This window comes from Dipteris shenzhenensis, chromosome 23 (assembly GCF_047967505.1).
Source record: "Dipteris shenzhenensis isolate YYH24624 ecotype China chromosome 23, Dip_SZ_1.0, whole genome shotgun sequence".
In the NCBI taxonomy this organism is placed as follows: Eukaryota; Viridiplantae; Streptophyta; class Polypodiopsida; order Gleicheniales; family Dipteridaceae; genus Dipteris; species Dipteris shenzhenensis.
The window spans coordinates 35,141,955-35,158,320 of NC_141618.1; positions in this window are offsets into that span (position 1 = coordinate 35,141,955).

The window sequence follows — 16,366 nt, forward strand, 5'->3', positions numbered from 1 at the left end:
AAGAAACCAGCAATTTATTCACGAGACAACTTTAAGAGATTCGATAAATTGTCAAAGGCTGGCTAAGTTGGGTTCTAGATTTTTGATTTCTTACGTGACTGTGTTTGAGGCAAGAGATATTACCATGACAACTGAATGCATAAATGCACTCAAATCAAAGAATGAGTGGGTCACTGATCAGATTATCATGGCTGTCCTTTGGTAATTTTTTTTAGACATTTTCATATTTGATATAGTCTTAATAATGTTGAAGTGCTTAACAATTGATTTTGAATATAGGGGGACAATACATGAACCTTGTTCAAGAACTCTTCCTCTTCATTGATGCAGCTAATGTTTTCTTGAATAGTATGTACATGAATGAATTGCATCAAGAACCCCAGCATGAAGTCTTTATAATTGATACTACCTTCTCTATAAAACTCGAAGATCCAAGGGTTGCACTGACTAAGTTGAAGAAGTGGTTTACATACTGCAACTTCAAAAATGTTACACTCTTGTTATTTGCTTTCAATGCAAGGTACGTGATTAAATTGTGTTAGCATACATATTTGTCTCTTAGTAGGGAGAGAATCACTGATGTATTTTTCTTCTCTTGTAGCAACCATTGGAGTCTAGTTTGTGTAGATCTTAAAGACAAGCAGTGCTTTAAAATCAACTCTCTATATGGCACCCATAAAGGATTAAATCTGTATGTTGTTTTCATCAATTATCTTTTATTTTATTTATTATCTTTGACCATTGATGACTTTCAAAATATACATTATAGGTGTCTGAAGAGACTTTTCATTACATTGAATTTATGTCCTCCCAATGTAAATTTATTAGACACCATTCAAATTATTGATATGCTAGTGAGATAACGATTTCCTTTTCCACAAACTTGATGCATATTTCTTCACAACCATCTCTCAATGATGATATCCTTGTGTAGGCACCACAACAAGATGATCCAAATTCATGTGGGTGGAGAACATTAATCGATCCCAAGTACATGCTGGACACTTTTTTTGGAGCACAAATACTAGAGATGGTAAATATAAAGATCTTTATTGCATATCTTATATAGATGTCAATGAATTTCTGATACATTTCTCTCTCCTCACAACTTCAAGAGGATAGCTACACATCCATTGATATAAATGGATACAGAGCTCTTACAATTGAAAATCTACTCAAGTATGCAAAGAATGCTCCTAAAGAGAAGCAAAAAAAGAAGCCCATTCATGTTGGATCTAGTTATTCTGTTAAAGAGCACACAAAGTAGGAGCCACTAATGGTGGATGAGGAGTCAGTAAAGCAAGAGCTTGTTAAAGTTGATGAGGAGAAGATTCAGGAGTAGGTGAAGGTGGATGAGTAGAATACACAAGAGGGCGCTCACAAGAGGAACAACTGGAGGAGAAGCAAGAACACATTTATTCCGAGCATTAGCCTTCTCAGCAATCTTTTTCAAACCCTCCCATAGAGCCTTCCACTGTGCAGTAGACTCCTTCAATGAAGTGGATATGCCATGGCATGTTTAATGTAGGCTTATGGATGTTTTTCATCTGTAGTAGAGATAGTCCATGTCATTTAACTGTTAGATATCAATGCTCCAATCTCGTGTAACTACGCGGGAACCAGCTAACTCTACTTGTAAGCCCCCCATATGAGGAGAAGGCATTTAAGTAGCTCGGTTATCTGATAGGTCCTAGTTTGGACACCAGATGGGGGCCATGTGTGGCCTGATGGCTGGACAGCTTCAGATAGAGTTGGCACACTGCCAACTAGGCTACATGCAAGTGCGAGAAGGCATCCCTGACCGCACTAAGGGTAGACGGAGCATTTGTTAAGGTAGCCCACTCTCGGGTTGCGGGGCCCATTTGGAGACTCAGATGATCCCGAATGGCTCTAGGCTGAATGGAGACCGTAGGATAGTTGCTTTATTTTGCACACCGATTCTATCGTATGGTCGGTGGCCTATTTTGGGATCGACCCCCAGTCAACTGTTTTGGGCGGACTGGGTCGGTCAACCAATTGAGCCTAACCGACTACGACTGGTGGCTATATAAGAGCAAGCCCGTGAAGCCCATTTCATCACTGGCTACAGCAACCTTGATTCCTTAGCATCCAGCCTCTGTCTTCTACTATTTCCAGCATGCCATTGAAGCTTCTTTCATACGAGCGCACGGTTGGGAGGCAGCGCCATCTATTGTATCAGTTCTACAGTAATCAAATTTTTGATTCTCCATACTATCTTGTTTTCTCTCTTGCATATGAGATCCTGTTATCTATTGAGCACAAATGTTGTATTATTTTCTTACATTAACTTCTCTTGACAAATATATTCTTGTAACACAATTTTGTGACAAAACAGCAGCTATTATCCTAAGAATTTGATGTAATTGAGTGTACGAGTTTCAAATTTGTCTGCAAAAAAATGTGGTTTCTTTTTAATAATAGCTTGGTGTACCTCATTCCATCCCAACCGCATGAACATAATTAAAGTCTTTGATATCTGCAAAGCAACAAGTTTAAATTAGATCTAGACTTTGTTATTAGTTTAGATTTAAAATCACTTAAAACATTACCTGATCTCATGAGCTTCAATGATCTATCTCAATAATTGTACTCGCAAGATCTTTGCACTTTATTGCACTTTATCTTCTTTGTAGAATCTACACATAAATACAATGTCAAATTTGTAACTGAAATAATTAAACTAAAGACAATCTTAAAAATCTACTTCACCTTCTTGTTGTTGAGAACAAATGAAAATCCTTTGGAGACAATGCCCTTCGACTATGTTAAAATATCATTACGTAATTGACAGAGGGTGCAACATTGCCTGAGTGAGATGATGCTTAGCACACTTCCATTCTCAGTGAAAATAATTTCAATTAGACCATTTTCTGGACCAAAAGAGTTCTCATCTTGATCTAGTGGCACAAGTTCTGAACCAATCATCCTACTTTGTTTGTAGTAGAAAGAAAGTATGCAGTTTTGAGATGAAATAATATCTTTCACTTGGAGTGAGTTATGGAGAACCTCACAATACACATTGTTGGAAGTTGTCCTATCCCAATCAGCATCTAGAAAGTTTGGAATGCCATCGTCTCCTTTTGCTTTAAAATTCAACATGGTCTTGCAGAGGTCTTGCAAACCTTCATTGGAAATTCATGAAAAAGATCTACAAATACTGTAAGTGGCATGCAAATGTTTATTTTGACTATTCTTGTGGCAATGTTTGGTCTCAAAGACTTCTGCACTTCTGCAAATAGCTTATTACATACCTCCTCTCTTATTTGATTCTAAAATCTTTTACTCTGACCTTACAAGAAGCTTGGAAGACATTAAATAATTGTGGTTTCTTCCTCTTGTTGGATTGCATTAGTACACATGCTCCTTTTGCCAGTGCTAGTCTTTTCCACCTGCCGTCCAAAGTAACAGTACTAGAAACTTCTATGCATGAGATAGAAGAGGAAGGTCGACGAGATAAACAATTACTCTTCACATCACCATCTTTGTCTACATTTGCAATAGATAATTTTTTATAGATACGTCCATAGTTTGTCGTAGCCATCAAAACCTTTCAAAGACTCCAACTGTGAAATCAAAGAGACGAACAAGATTAAAAGTTAGTACATGTACTATTATTGTTGTTGCCGAAATAGAGCTCCGTAATGGTGTAAATGAAAGATTAAAATCAACTTGGAATGAGCATACAAAGGGTGAGAAGAGCTTATCGTTAGGAAATCAATAGAATAGCAATAACACCGTGCAGGATCCTCAAAGAGAGCTTTCAAAAAAGGCTTGTTGAATAAAGCGAAAGAGGAAATTGGTGGTTCAGAGTAAGTTGGAAGCAGGAAAGCTTCTTTAGGAGGGAATATGATTTAAAATGCATCTTTTGTCTCAAACATAATTCATAGTTGCAGTGAGATAGAGAGAAGATCTCGTAAAAATCAAAATCAGAGCTTCTCATCAATGTGGCACACTTCTAGTAACATAAAATACTATTTCTTTTTCGTATTTTCACCTGATTTTATTGAAATTTCAATGTTATGTTGCCCCTTTGCTCATTGGCCTAGAGACTCTTTTCCTAAATCCTAAAAGGCCCCAAAACGAGCTCCCTTTTTTCCTAATGAAATATATGGCCGTGTGATAGTCGTATATATAAGAGATTCGATGAGCTATCGATAGTACTTATCATTGACTGTAGGCTTTTCTAAATCTTTTGTAAGTTTCAAACTCTGTTCCATGGGAATGGTTGCAATCTTACAATCCACCATATGAAACTTCTTTAGGAGTCTATCAACATACTTTAGCTAACTCATGAAGGTGCTGTCTGAATCTCTCCAGAACTCAATACCAAGACAATAGTGCATAAGTCCAAGATCTCTCATGTCGAACTCTGTAGATAAGTCTTGTTTCAACTTTTTGACGAAGCTATCATTGCTTTCGGTCACAATTAGATCATCTATGTACAAAAGTGCAATAGTAATGTCTTCTCAAAATACTTGCTGATTCTACTATACCAACTTTTGGGTGCTTGCTTTAAGCTATAGAGACTTTTCTTGAGATGGAAAATACGATTCTCTTTTCTTGGTTCAACATAACCTACTGATTGTTGCATGTAGACTTCCTCATCTAGATAACCATTGAGAAAAGCATTCTTGACATTGAGTGGGTACACATTCCATGTGTTGAGTGTCACTAGTGATATCAAGAAGCATATGGAATCCATCTTTGCTATTGCAGCATAAGTCTCATCATAGTATTTACCATATTGCTGTGCAAATCCTTTTGCAACTAGTTTGGCTTTGTATCTTTCAATGCTTCCATCTTGATTGTACTTCACTTTGTATACCCATATGTTTACTATGGCCTTCTTTCCTAGTGGAAGGTTGCATAATTCCCAAGTATTATTCTTGTACAAAGATTCCATTTCTTCATTCATGGCAGTTTGCCATTTGGTTTATCAACTACTATTAACTAGAAAATAAATCAAGGCATGAGGCTTGACGCTAAGCATGGTGATGCTTGAGGGCCATAGAGGAAAAGGGAACATAAGGGGAGAAGCGTTAACATGGGTGGGAAAAAGGGATTAAGAGGGGTGGGAATGAAGAGAGGGACTATGGCACAAGGGGAAGGGAGAAGGGGAAGAGGAGCATGTACATGATGGGAGGTGGAATGTAGAGATGGAGACATCAAGGGAAATAAGTCATGCTTTATTTAAAAGGAAGGATGGGGTAAATCAAAGTACTAGTAGCTAGGTGGCTTTACTGAATGAGCGTGTCACATCAAGGAATAGCCCCCTCCTTTTATAGCCAAGAGAGGGGATCTCTCCCAATAAATGCATCCTCCCACATGCATGGTGTGTGTGGAGGAATCTCCCATGTGGTCTAGGTGGGTACACACTCTCAATTGTGTGTGACAACCCTTTCCCTCATTTTTCCACATAAATTAAACCCCATATCCCAAGTCTAAGATACTCCCTTGGTCTCTTCCCAATTTTATAATACATTCAAACATCTAGGAGAACAAGTGGAGGGTTGGCACAAGGAGTCTTGCCACCTCATCCTACTTTCCCCATTATTTAACTTGCATTCTTGGACTATCTACACCCCCCCCCACATGGGCCTATCCTACATGGAGGGAATAATCCAATATACTATCCATCTCCACCTATTTTATATTACTTCTCCCATGGTCCTTGGGCCATGTCTCACTAAATGCAGGCATGGGATCACCTAGGTGGAGGGGTGGCACATGGAGGAACCATGCCACCTCAACATTTAATAATATTACTACCATGGATTATATACAACACACCTTATGGGTCCTCTTACGTGGAAGGGTGGCACATGGTCATGCCCTGCCACCTCAGCCCTGGGCCCTATGCGCACCATATTTTATTATACTATTGCTACACATGCAAGCACACACACATATTTATGCCTTTTACCTTGGTCAAATTTATCCATAAATAGTTTCCCCCCCTAGGTAGGGAATGCATAGCATTTCCATGCGTGGGACCACCATCACAAACAAAGAAGGGCTTGAGATAATGCTTGTTGATCACCTTCTTGCCAGATGGCTCATGCAGCTCATGAACTTGTATAGACCCATTGCTACATTCCTTGATGACTTTGTATGGACCGGTCCACAGTGGAAGGAACTTTTTATCAATTTGGTGGTCTAATTTGTTATCAAAGCATAGCAAAACATCCCCTTCAACAAAGTGTCTTTCCCATCCCTTGTGAATCTTAGCATCCAAGCGGGCCTTTTGTCGATTCTTTTTGATCTCTGTTTGATGTAGTTCAAGGCGTCGAGTTTCATCTAACTTCTCAAGTTGTACCAAACCTAACCTCTACATGTTCATCTTCTGTTATCCTCTGTTCTTGTGCCAATATCAAGGCCAGAATCTCTATCTCTAGTGGTAAAACTACCTCAGTACCATACACCAACTCAAAAGGAGTGTGACCTGTAGATGTTTTATGGGTGATGTTGTAAGCCCACACGGCTTCAGTGACCTTCTGATCCCATTGGCTCTTATTCCTTGTGGCCATTTTCCCCATGGATTTACAAAGGAGGTTGTTGGTCTGCTCCGTTTGTCCCATGGATGTTGGATAATAGATGCTAGAAGTGTGATGATCAATACCCATGTGATCCATGAGCAACTCCACTGCTTCATTTAAGAATGGACTCCCATGGTCAGATTCTATTTCCATGGGTGTCCCAAACCTTCTACAGATACGTTCAAATATGAAATTTGAAACTACCTTACCATTTGCAACGGGGAGGGTGATAGCTTCAGCCCACTTCATGACATATTGAGTGGCTACCAAAAGATACTTCTTTTTGCGGGTAGTCATGGGCAAGGGCCCAACAATATCTATTCCCCACTTCTAAAATGGACGGATGGACATCACAGGATGATTTTGCCCAGGACACAAATCCTTCCTACCAAAGAATTGGCATGGTTCACAAGTTTTGCAATACATAGTGACATCCTTGAACAAGGTCGGCAGCCAATAGTACCCAGCATGTAAAATCTTCTTAGCTGTATAGTCACTGGCATAATGGCCTCCACAAAATCCATCATGATAATGCTTCAATACCTTAGGTACTTCATCTGCATCAATGGCCCATCTTAGTACCCCATCCATGCCTTGACGGTATAACACCCCATCAAAGAGAGTGTAGCGCCTACTATCTTTATGGATCTTCTTTCTCTCATAGCTAGTACTTTCTGAAGGAAAGGAGAAAGCGGTCAGATACCACCATACCATGAATCCCCAACTTCTATGGCTACTACAAGGGTTACATCGAGGCACTCCTCTAAATCAATCACAAGCATTCTTCAAGTTGGAACAACCCCCTTTTACAATTTTGAAAGAAAAATCATGTTCTTGTAAAATTGCCAACCATTTGGCCAACTGGCCCATGGGATTTAGTGATTGAAGAACCTGCATTGCAAAACCATTGCTAGAGATTATAATGAAGGACTTTCCAGCCACATAATGCTTAAATTTCTCAATGTAGAACACCAAAGACAAGGCATGCTTGTCAGCCTCAGAGTAGCATCATTCAATTTTGAGCAATTATCGAGAAGCAAATCGAATGGGATACATGAACCGATCCTCCCCTTGCTGGAGAAGAATACCCGTGAGAGTGTGCTCACCAATTGATATAGAAAGTCTTTGGCCAATTAGGATTGTGTAGAATGGGTTCTGAAGCCAAAGCACTCTTGATTTGTACAAACCCATGATCACAATCCTCATCCCAAGAGAAATCAATCCCATCTTTTAATAGCATAGTCATGGGTCGCGTCAAAGTAGCATATTGATCAATGAAGCAGTGATAGTATCCTACTAGATTGACAAATGAGCATACCTGATGTTTGATTGTTGGCGGGGAGAGCTTGAGGATAGCTTCTACCTTCTCAGGGTCAGCAGGCTTGATGCCCTTGGATGAGACAATATGTCCCAGTAACCTCCCTTGAGTGGCTCCAATGGTGCATTTATCAGGGTTGAGGATACCACTTATTGTTGAGATATCGAGCTCCACTCGCGATATGCCAGGGTGACCGTTGTGCATTTATGTCACCGACTTGTTAGCTACAGATGCGGTTGGTACACCGCCTGTTGAGAGTTCACGCTCAACATCATGTGATCATGTGTGCATAGCACCATCACGTGATCATATGTGCATAGCACTAACCTTATAGAGTGCTATAAAGGAAAGGGTTAGATCCCTAACCCTAACCCTAAAAGGGTTTGTATATATTCTATTTTTTCAACTAATTCTAGTGTACAGTTAGTCATTTGTGGTGTGCTCTCTAGCTGTGCCCTCTCTCCTCATCTCCACTCTTCTCCTCTCCCCTCTTCATATTTTGTCATGGTATCAGAGCATGGTTCTGCCTTCCGTTGAGGCGCCATCCTTCTTGTGAGAGTGATTGAGAGATTGAGAGATCGAGAGAGATTGAGTGTTCCATTCTCTTCCGTTGAGAGAAAATTCCGTCCACTTCCGTTCATTGAGTGTCCATTTCTTTGAAAGATTTCATTGCTTGAGAAAAAGAGTATTCCTTGTTTATGAGAGAAAGAGAGATCTAGATCTTAGTCTTTGATAGAGAGGTCTTCAAAGGTTTCGTGAGAAAGATAGGGAGACTCTCTTCATAATGTTTTGAGAGAGAAAGAGATTTCTGTTAATTGAGAGGCTATCGGCAGCCTATCTGCAAGTTCATGGCTCCAACAAAGCTCCTTTGATCGAGAGCCTACTATCCACAGCAAGCAAGCAACCTTATTGCTAAAGCTCGCCTTGCATCCACCAACTCGACCAGCCCTTCACGATCGACGGACTACAACAGCTACAACACTTGAGGCGGCTCAAGGTGACGAGAGGCTATTCCATCGATCGATCTCCTGGCTGCTCTCTCCATACGTGACTACTCCATCTAGCGCTCTCCATCAACAACGAAGCTACAGCCGACGCTCAACGCCCACGACCTGCAGCAAAGCCTCCATACACAACGCCTCTCATAGCCTCACCTCCCAAAGCAATCCTACGGGCTTCAATGGACTCCTGCACAACGCTGACGAACTCCAGTTGCGCCAACCGCAGCTCCAAACCGACGGCTCCTTCGATAGCCTCGTCCTTCCAGCTGGACCTTCAACAAAAAGCTGCCGTCTACCAACCTTAGCCGTCCGCTTCTCCAACATCGAGCCTCGGCCATGCAAAAGGCTCCAACGAAGCCTGCAAAACGACGCTCCAGTCGGCTCCAGCGCCCATGCCAACAGCCCACAATTCTATCACCAAACGACCAGCCAAGGCAGCGAAGAATAGCCAGCGCTCAGCTCCAAGGCTCTAAGCCCCAACGTCTACGCGGACCAGCTGCTCCAACTCCTCAACGAAGCCAAAGGCCTCCAACGCTCATGCGACGGAATCACGGACGGAATCGGCATCTTCGGCCGAATCTTTAAAGATTTCGATATAGCATTAGCTGACACGTGGCCTTATCTCAATCTACCTTACCCTCACTGTCACTATCTGCCACGTCATCGAGGGTGACAAATCAACAGCCATGTGAGGCTACCACATCATCATAGAATCTTATCTGCCACTTCATCACTGCCACGTCAGCACTACCACGTCATCTGCCACGTCAGCACTGCCACGTCATCTACCACATCAGCACTGCCACATCATCAGGCCACGTCATCAGGGCCACATCATCAATGCCACATCATCAGTGCCACGTCACCCTGCTGACATCATCAGTGCCACCTCAGCACTGCCACCTCAGCAGTCCAGTCAGCACTGACCCCTGCAGGCACAGTCCCTTGCCAGGCACACTGTGCACACACTGCATGTGCACACTCCTGCCACCTCAGCACAGAGCTTCACTGGCACACCTCTTGCTAAGCATAGTGCCACATCATCACTGCATGTGACTCACAGTGAGACATCATCATTGAGCACCATTTGCACTCCTTTTGCCCCTCCACCTAGATCAAGTCATATCTCTTGATCCAGGAAGAATTTGAGGGTGCTCCAAAAAGGAAAGTCGCTCGATTTTTCATGCTCTACGCGCTCGTTACATCACGCACACATTTTGGCGCAAGTTACACTCACATTTGAGCCTCGCCGACAAAACCACTTCCTTCACGCACATTTGCCTCTACATCGACGCATCTGACCCAGCACTTAAAAAGAACAAAGCAAAAGGAATTATTTGCTGCTCTTTCATCGATTGATGGTTGGTTTAGATCTAGATCAGAGTAGACTAGATTGCCATAGAGGGGACGCTTTGAATTCCCCAAGTTGCCAATCTAAGCCATGCCCGAAATTCCCGACTAGTACCTACTCGGAGTCAGTCCATACGCTCACATCCGATTTCACATCATTACATTACCTGAAACCTTACGTTCATCAGTTCAGTGAGCAGACTTCAGAGTTCAGAGGCATTGTGGATTGATTCAGTGGGCAGATAGCACTTGATTTCACACACACATGCCACCATTGTAAAGCCTATTTGGCTATCTCACGGCATCGTGCACATCATTTTTCAGCCTTGTAAAGCCTCTTGGCTATTCCCGGCATCATTGTCACAAGCCTTGTAACACAGATCAGATCTTATATACTGTAGTTCTATCTTCACCGACGGTACAGAGATTTCACTTGGCATCTTCAGTGTATTTGCAGTTGATTCATACAGAGTTTTCCAGGACACTTTTTGAGTACATTGTTTGCACCATGTCGACTAGCAACCTCAATCTGGAGGCATCTGCTAAGTTAGACAACTCCAATTACGGTACATGGAAATACCAAATGGAGACCATTCTTGTGCTTCAGGACAAATGGGAGTATGTCGATGGATCCATACCTAGACCATTGGCCGATCCAGCCACTAGTAGCTCTACTCCATCTGTTGTCACAGCACCAGCAACGGGATCTACATCTACACAAACAGTTTCCGCACCAGTAGCAGATCCTGCCATTGCCCGAGCTCAAGCAGAATGGGATAAGAAAGATAAGTATGCCTATCACCTGATCAAGCAGAATGTGCAAGATGTCATGCTAGGACAGCTCAACACAGTCAAGACATCAAAAGAAGCATGGGATATGTTCGCAGCTCTCTACGAGTCCAAGAACACATCCAGGATTCTCACCCTGAGAAACCAGATCAACCAGAGTTTCCGCAACAGCAGTGAAACCGGTCATGCTTATGTACTCCGCATCAAAGACTACAACAATCAACTTGCAGCAGCAGGAGAGACTATGAATCCTGCAGAAATGGTTCAAGTAATCCTGAATGGACTAAGAGAAGGATATGAGAATCTAGTCCAGAGTATTGCCATCCAACGGCAAATTCCAACACTAGAAGAACTTCAGTCAGTTCTACTTGGTGAAGAACTCAGGACTCAGGCCATTCAAGCACGTAAAGGTCATTCTAATGATCAGGCATTCACCGCTTCAGACAGAAGCAGAGGCAAAGGCAGAAACAGAGGTAGATCATATCAGAAAAGTGGTCATCATCATCAACAAAATCAAAGTCAGAATCAGCATCAGCATCAGCAGCATCCTCAGCAACATCAAAATCAGCAAAGAGGAAATCATTCCAACCGAGGAAGATTCCAAGGACGAGGGAATGCATCCACCAATGTGTCAAACATTCAATGCAACTATTGTCACAAGTTTGGACACTATGAAAGAGATTGCCGCAAGAAGCAGTATGACCAAGGTGGTCAATCTAGCAGTAATCGAGGGAATTCCCGAGGAAGAGGAAATCATCGTGGTGGACATTCTAGTCACAAGTCATTTTGCAAATGAACATGGAAATATGTTTCTTGCAAGTGAGGAATTGCATCAGACTGATACAATGCACCTAGACACTGATTTCAATCCCAAAGAGGATTTCAGCTATCAAGTCGACCAAGTGGAACAGGATCCTTGGTACATCGACAGTGGTGCATCATCTCATATGACAAATCATCAGGAATGGTTCACAGAAATGAAGCCATTAGAAGGTCAAAAGAATGTCATCTACACAGCAGACAATACACTGAATCCGGTTCAAGGGACAGGTGTTATCCCTATGAACAATTTCACTGGTACAAAAGGATTAGTCAAAGATGTGCTCTATGTTCCGAAACTCAGCAAGAACCTTTTGTCAGTAGGTCAAATGACGGAACACAACTACAAAGTCATCTTCGACGGTGATGAATGCACTATCAGAGACAAATCCAAAAGAGGTCAGCTAGTAGCAAAAGGTGTCAAGGAAGGACGCTTATACAGGATGCTAGCTACAGTACCAGATAAGCATGCCATGTCAGCTCAAATGCAACAGATGCCACTATCCGCAAAATGGCATAAGAGATATGGTCATGTCAACTTCAAGTACTTGTTAGATCTAAGAAATCAAAATATGGCAATTGGGATTCCAAAGCTACAGTTTCTTGGAAAGGTTTGTGAAGCATGCTGCTTCGGCAAACAAAAGCGAACCAACTTTGTCAGAAGTACCTCTCGTGCACGAGGTATTCTTGATTTGATTCATATAGATGTATGGGGTTATGCCCAGACTCGCAGCATCAATGGTTCACTTTATTACTTGACCTTCATCGACGACTACAGCAGATATTGTTGGGTCTACTTTCTGAAAGAGAAATCTGAAGTGTTTGCCAGATTTCAAGAATTCAAAGCCATGGTAGAAAACCAGACAGGCAGAAAGATCAAGGTCATGAGATTAGACAGAGGAGGTGAATACATGTCTTCAGCCTTCATGAACTTTTGCAAAAATCACGGTATTCGAAGACAATTCACATGTGCAGATACTCCTCAACAAAATGCAGTAGCTGAAAGGAAGAATGGGACTTTAGCAGACAGTGCTAGAGCAATGCTTAGTGAAAAGCATCTTCCAAATCAGTATTGGGCAGAAGCAATAGCTACAGCTAACTACTTGCTTAATCGGCTTCCTACCGAACCGATACAAGGTATGACTCCTTATGAAGCATTCATTGGACACAAGCCACGCATTGGGCATCTCCGCATATTTGGTTGCATAGCATATGCCCACATACATGATGATCATCGCAGGAAATTGGATGCGAAGTCACGCAAATGCATCATGGTTGGCTACAGTGAAGAAAGTAAAGCCTACAAATTGTATGATCCCATCAACCGCAAAGTCATTATCTCCAGAGATGTAATCTTCGATGAGGAATCAGAATGGAAAACCTCACCTACACAGGAGATAGAAGCATCGACTTCACAGTCATCTACAGAACAGGTTGATGAAGAAGAGCAAGAATTGCCAGCAACACCCCAAACAGTGCCACAGCAGCTCAGACGGTCTACTAGGGAAAGCAGACCACCAGCCAGATTGACATATGCTCAGAAAGGCAAAGCAATTCAAGTGGAAACCACCAACTATGCTCTTATGACTACCATCATGGCTACAGAGCCAGTATACTTTGAAGACGCAGTAGATAAGCCAGAATGGCAAACTGCTATGAATGAAGAAATGGATGCTTTGTATAAAAATAACACTTGGGAATTATGCGACCTTCCACCAGGAAAGAAGGCCATAGCCAACAAATGGGTATACAAAGTGAAGTACAATCCAGATGGCAGTATTCAGAGATACAAAGCCAGATTAGTTGCAAAAGGATTTGCACAACAATATGGCCAAGATTATGATGAGACTTATGCTCCAGTAGCAAAAATGGATTCCATACGGTTCTTGATATCACTAGCAACACTCAGTAAATGGAATGTGTATCAGCTCGATGTCAAGAATGCATTTCTCAATGGTTATCTAGACGAGGAAGTCTACATGCAACAACCAGCAGGTTATGTTGAACCAGGAAAAGAGAACAAGGTTTGCCATCTCAAGAAAAGTCTCTACGGCTTAAAGCAAGCACCCAGAACTTGGTACAGCAGAATTGACAAATATTTTGCTGATTTGGGATACATGAAGTCCAATGTAGATCATACTCTCTACTACAAAGTTCAAGGGGAAGATATTACTATTGCACTTTTGTACGTAGATGATCTGATTGTGACAGGAAGCAAGGATAGCTTCATCAGAAAACTAAAACAAGACTTATCTGCAGAGTTCGACATGAAAGATCTTGGACTTATGCACTATTGTCTTGGAATTGAGTCTTGGAATTGAGTTCTGGAGAGATTCAGATAGCACATTCATGAGTCAGCTCAAATATGTTGACAGTCTTCTGAAGAAGTTTCATATGGCAGATTGCAAGATTGCAGCCACTCCCATGGAACAGAGTTTGAAACTTACTAAAGATTCAGAAAAGCCTACAGTCAATGACAGATACTACAGGCAACTCATTGGATCTCTTATATATCTGACAATCACACGGCTAGATATTTGTTATGCAGTAAGCTCACTAGCACAGTTTATGGCAAATCCAAAACAGTCTCACTGGAATGCAGCCAAAAGAGTCTTGAGATACATCAGAGGTACAAGACAATTTGGGATAGAATACAGAGGAAGTCATCCACAGTTGCATGGATACTGTGACAGTGACTATGCTAGAGATCATGAGACCAGGAGATCGACACAGGGATATGCATTTTTTCCTTGGTCAAGGTGCTATATCATGGTTGTCAAACAAACAGCCAACTGTTTCTTTGTCTTCGACTGAAGCAGAATATAGAGAACTCACTACAGGTGCATGTGAGGCTATATGGCTCAGAAGACTATTGTCAGAAACAGATTACTTTGATGAGTCAAAGCCAACAACAATATACTGTGATAATCAATCGGCTCAAGCATTGGCCAAAAATCCAGTATATCACTCCAGGACAAAGCACATTGATGTCAGAGAGCACTTCATCAGAGAAAGAGTGTTACTTGGTGACATCACACTGCAGCATTGTGATAGCAAAGAAAATGTTGCAGACATCTTTACCAAACCACTCGGTAAAGAGCTATTCGAGAAACACCGACTAGCTCTTGGTTTGATGCAGAGGAAGGACATTCCCATTAAAGGGGTGTGATGGAATGTAATGCTCAGTCCTTCTTCAATTCCCCAGAATCATCATCTTGAGGGAAGGCCTACTTCATGATGTTGATCTTGAGGGAAGGTGTTGAGAGTTCACGCTCAACATCATGTGATCATGTGTGCATAGCACCATCACGTGATCATATGTGCATAGCACTAACCTTATAGAGTGCTATAAAGGAAAGGGTTAGATCCCTAACCCTAACCCTAAAAGGGTTTGTATATATTCTATTTTTTCAACTAATTCTAGTGTACAGTTAGTCATTTGTGGTGTGCTCTCTAGCTGTGCCCTCTCTCCTCATCTCCACTCTTCTCCTCTCCCCTCTTCATATTTTGTCACCGCCCACGAATAATAGCTGGATGACAGCTATCCTTATCTACACTAGTTCGTGGCTCAGTTAGTATGCCACCTTAGTTAGTTGAGTTTGGTTTGAGACCCACATATAGGGTTCTTCTATTTCTTTGTACTAGAGTTCTTTTGGCTTTCACAACTAAGAAGAGGAAAACTATTTTCAGCCTCCACCTTTGTGTGTATTCCCCCATTGTGTATGTGAGAAAGCTACAAGTGAGACTCCTTCCCTCTCTCCCACTATCTTCACATGGTATCAGAGCCTTGTTCGTGGTAAGGAGCTCAAGAAAGCAAACCAAGTTCGTAGTGTCCTAGGAAGAGGACTAGTGTTGCTTTCCTTTTTCAAGTTTGGGAGCAAATCTCTGCAGGTAGCACAGCCGGAAGTGCAAGAGTGCACTGTCTCAAATTGAGACACCCTTCGCAGTGTGGCGAGAGGGCATTATATGTTGCGGGTAAGGGCGAAGCCCAGGATGACTTTATTTTTTTGATTCGAGGTCATTTCGGGGCCCATTTTGGAGGCGGAAGTTCTCCATAGGCACTTAGAAAAAGGCCCTGTTTTTGTTGTGCGACCACTGTTCTGCAGGTCGGTGAAAAGTTGTCGCAGAAATTGCATCGTATGCCTGTGCGTAGAGATATTGGGAGTTGCAAAATCATCCTTATTGCCTGTTGATGCAAAATCGTCACTAGGAAGTGACTGTGTGGTCAAAAACCACTTTCGTCAGGTTTGCAGATTTGCCCTTGTGAGGCAGAAGCTAGGTTTTTTGCAGTGACAGAATATTTTGCAGAGTTCTATAATGGCATCTGATTCTCTTTCACAGATTGTCACTGAAAAGTTTGACAAGAATAACTTCCAAGCATGGAATTTTAGAATGACGAATTTTCTTATGGGAAAGGCTACTGGGAGTTCATTACAGGAAATGAAGAAGAACCAGTTCTTCCTAATGTTCCCAATCAACAGGAAATGCAGGCATTTAAAGGATGCATGAGAGAGCCAGAAAAGTTATGTACT